The sequence below is a fragment of the Micropterus dolomieu genome, linkage group LG13, assembly GCF_021292245.1.
Source record: "Micropterus dolomieu isolate WLL.071019.BEF.003 ecotype Adirondacks linkage group LG13, ASM2129224v1, whole genome shotgun sequence".
NCBI classification, from domain to species: Eukaryota; Metazoa; Chordata; class Actinopteri; order Centrarchiformes; family Centrarchidae; genus Micropterus; species Micropterus dolomieu.
This window is the reverse complement of record NC_060162.1, coordinates 19667000-19670996: the sequence shown is the minus strand read 5'-3', so window position 1 is coordinate 19670996 and position 3997 is coordinate 19667000. Positions and strand designations below refer to the sequence as shown.

The 3997-nt window shown below is 42.0% G+C and overlaps 1 protein-coding gene across 1 annotated transcript in view; it reads left to right on the top strand.

The window, feature by feature from the left end:
* Positions 1–475: 475 nt before the first annotated feature.
* The window catches only part of LOC123981291 (A-kinase anchor protein 2), an 87538-nt gene continuing 84016 nt past the window's right edge, over positions 476–3997 (top strand). Inside the window, exon 1 of the mRNA XM_046065973.1 lies at positions 476–479. The gene's annotated coding sequence lies outside the window, so the exon portion shown is untranslated. The remainder of the gene's footprint in view (positions 480–3997) is intronic.

The window sequence follows — 3997 nt, the reverse complement described above, 5'->3', positions numbered from 1 at the left end:
CCCATCTATCATGTTCACTCCTAGTCACAGCATCCTTTTACCTCATTCTCTCTCTCTCTCCCATTGACTGCATCACCTGCACATTTATACATTTACACATACACAAGCGACCACTCTCTCTCACACACACACACACGCACACACACTCACACAATCTCACACACACACAGACAGACACAAAGATGCTTACATCTATCCGCTCATGCTGGTGGACCAGGACGCTGCAGGAGTGGCAGAAGCAGCTGCTCTGACACAGTCTGGCGTGACGAATACACGCGGAAAAGCCAGGAGGAGAGGAGAGGAGGGAGGAGGAGGAGAGGAGGAAGAGAGAGGAGGACAGAGCTCTGTCAAAAGGACACCCAGAGGACGGGAGAAGGAGAGGAGGACGAGGAAGAAGAGAAGGGAAGGAGACCAGTAGAGAGGAGGGTTGCAGCCATGTCAGACACACCTCTGCAGAGGAACGGCACAGCAACAGCGCCGTAAGTAGATGTTCTTTATCTTTGTGTTTCTCTCTATCTTTCCCTCCATCTCTCTTCTCCTTGCCTGCATCCCTCCACCTCTCTCTCCTCCATCTGACAGGCAGGGTCGTCATGGGAACGGGAGCTCTGTCATGGTGAGGCTCCTGCACAGTCATGACTGGCGAGGGCACACGCGGTACACCATGTACACTCCTCCCTCTCCTCTCCTCTCCTCTCCTCTCCTCTCCTCTCCTCTCCGGCTCTCTTTTCTGCACTTACCCTCACACTCTCTCTGCAAACCTCTCACCCCACCACACACCATCCCCTCATGCTTTTACTCTATTATCCTTTTTCTATCCTTGTGTCCTTTTCACAAAATCAGTCCTGCACTTCTTCTTCCTCATACAATTGAAGCTCTCACTGTTCAATTCCTTAACTACAATATGTGTGAATGTGTATCAGTGTGTGTGTGTGCGGGGCATGTTTTAGCATGTGGAGGCTGCAGGCTTGGTCCATCCTCTGTGTGTCAGCACAGTCCGCCATACTGCAGATCCCTTTTTCCTGTGTGCAATTCCGTGTGCCTGTATCTATAAAATGAAAATCAACCTAAAAAGACTCTTTGCATTCATGATTATTAAAACACCGGGATAGTCATAAAATCAAAGCAAGACAAATACCATGAAAATACCAGCAATGTGTTAACAATCTGTCTTTGAATCAATCTGACCCTTCAGCTGCGAGGCTAACATTGCGAGGCTTGCGAGTTTTCAGCACATCTACAGTGTTGCTGTTGGAGTTAGTCAATCCTAAACTTGTTCAGTAAGCTTACCACGGAGGAAATAAACATTAAATTAGCAGAAACAAGTGGAAAGTGGTATATCGATGTCTTTACCAAAGAAATCGACAGGAAGTCATTTGTCAAGTGACCAAGTTGCTACAGATGCTACAGACCCAGCCAGGCATCACACAGAATGTTGCGTTAAAAGATGGCGAGGCCTGACATGCTAACAGTCACAGAAAATGTTTTCTGTGGTAGCAGAATTTAGCTCTCCTGAGTGCAAAAAGACAGTGTCAAACAACACGACTGAAACACCCAATGAACACCCACAAAGGTGAGATTTATGCTTTTTAAAATGTTTTTCAAACCACATGTCAGACTTTAATAGGAGAGAAAGCTTCACGGATGAGGAGAAATTCAGAAGCACTCCAGTGAAGAGAAGGACAGATTTTAAATCTAGACAAAGAATGCCACATTAAAATGGGAGTGAAGTCAGGAGCTCTGGAAATCATCAAACAGCTGAGTTCACTGGTTATTGGTCTCACTGAGATTAAAGGGAAAGTCTTAAAATTGTGATCATTTTTGTTGCACCTGATCGTGCTGCGATCAGCTGCTTTATGAACTGGTGTGGAGAGAAGTAGTGACAGTGATACTGTGGTGAAAACAGGAGAGTGGGAGTTGTTCTTTCACATTCAAAGCTTTGTGGGTGTACTCTGTTGTATTCTGCTAAAGCTACTGTTGGTGGAGAAATTCATATGGCTGCTATACAACAAAATGTAATTCAGAAACTGTTGACTAATTAATTTTCTTTTTAACAGTACTGAGGTGCTTATGGTGGATTTTCCTTTGAAACTCAGAAAGGATGATGTATATAAGATGCAAGGACTGTAAACTACGTTTGTACAGTACTGCACCTCCAGGTTTGAAGGGACTTGTGACATAATCACTATGCATCTTAATCTCATGTTGCTTGCTGTCCTGCGAAATATATGTCTGTTTTGGGGGCTTGTGCAACTAGAACATCTTATTTTTTGCAAATTTGGTAAATGCCACATGTATATCACAGAGAATAAAGTTTGTACAGTTTACTATGTCCTTGTGCAGGGTATATATGTTATTACTATGGTGATCAAACTGTCAAAAAAAAAAATTAAATGTTCTGTAGATGTTGCAGATCAGGGAATGCTGAGCTGGTTTGAGTGATAACCAACTTGTTATATTGCGGCTTACCTACAAGCTGAGAGTCTAAATCAGCTGTCGACAGGTCGTTTGAGTGACAGGTCAGAGTGATTTCTGTGTCCTCCATCAGGGCTGCACCCATGAAGCAGGCAGAGAAGGTGCAGTGTAGCGTGAAGCAGACATGCTTTGCTGGTGCATCAATAGTTAATGTTTTAATTGGGAAAATGAGACATTGCAGTCGTGATTCAGTCAGTCTATCACACCATATCTCTCCGTAGCTCTGTGTGTTTCATCTCTGAGCTATGGGCTCATTTTTCTCTGGGTTGTCCACTGATTCAGCAGAAAGACAAGGTAGTATTTGTGGTCATGTGGAGTGCAGACACCACAATGGCAGATGGCCCATGCTGCTATATTTATTGCACACACAGGGAAGTCTTACAGGGGAGAGACTCTTAATAGGGATGGGATAAATTGAGGATATCCAGGGTGGCAACCGAGCAAGAAGACAAAATTATCCACCATATTTGTTCTGCAGTTATTGTTATGTTCTACACAAGTACATGTATATTCATAGTGCATGATTTTATACACATGCAATTCAGTGCTTTACAGATTGAAAAACAATATCAAATGTTTCCTCAATATCTTCCTGACAGAGTTATCTATTTCACCATCCATTAGTGAATTTCCTTACACAGTTTGAGGAGGGTACCTTATCCATCTGCACTCCAAAAAAAATGGATGAAAGGAGACACGCAAACTACAGAAAAGAAGAAATATAATGACATTCAGAGAAAGAGGGAGCAGAAAGAACACGCTGAGGTGGTGATAATCATAGTGTCAGGAGGCCAACACATCTGCTTCTCATCTAAACTGCATGTCAGGAAGAGAAAAAAAAGAGTAAAGGCTACTTTACAGAATAACAAAAAAAAAGTATTAAATGCATGCAGACACATATATGCATGCACTGATTGGTCGTGCATGTGAATTCTTCTCTCAACATAAAATCATCCCTAAGAGAATAAAAGATAGTGAGAGGAATAAAACAATAGGCTGAACGGACTGCTAACCAGTACAAGAGATGTTAATTCATATGCTAACTCAATTGTCATTCATACTGTAAGCAATGAGTTAATGAGTTTTTCTACTATCAATGTGTATGATTGCGGTAAATATTAGAGGATCTGCTTGCATCTGCAGCATGTAGCAGTCCTTTTACAGGCAGGGCATGGTTTGTTCACTGCCTTGGTTGTTGTTTGCAGTAATTCTTCAGAGCCTATCATCAGCTTTGAAAGTTATCAGTAATCCTGTAGTCTTTACAGTAAAATAAAAGCTGCTAGAAATGGCTTTACGTGGCTGTAGTGGACAGAATTACGGAACTGACTTCAACGTTTCTTGCCTAGACCGCCTTTTATAAATTATTACAAATTTTGTTAAATTTAAGACTAATTTAGAAGTGGAAAAATAAACATACTTCGCAGTAACAGGGACTGTGGTCCTCCGGGAATAGATCATATTAAATTAAGGGAAAAGGAGGTGAATTTTAGATTAAATCCTTTAAAATACTTAAACTGTATGTGCA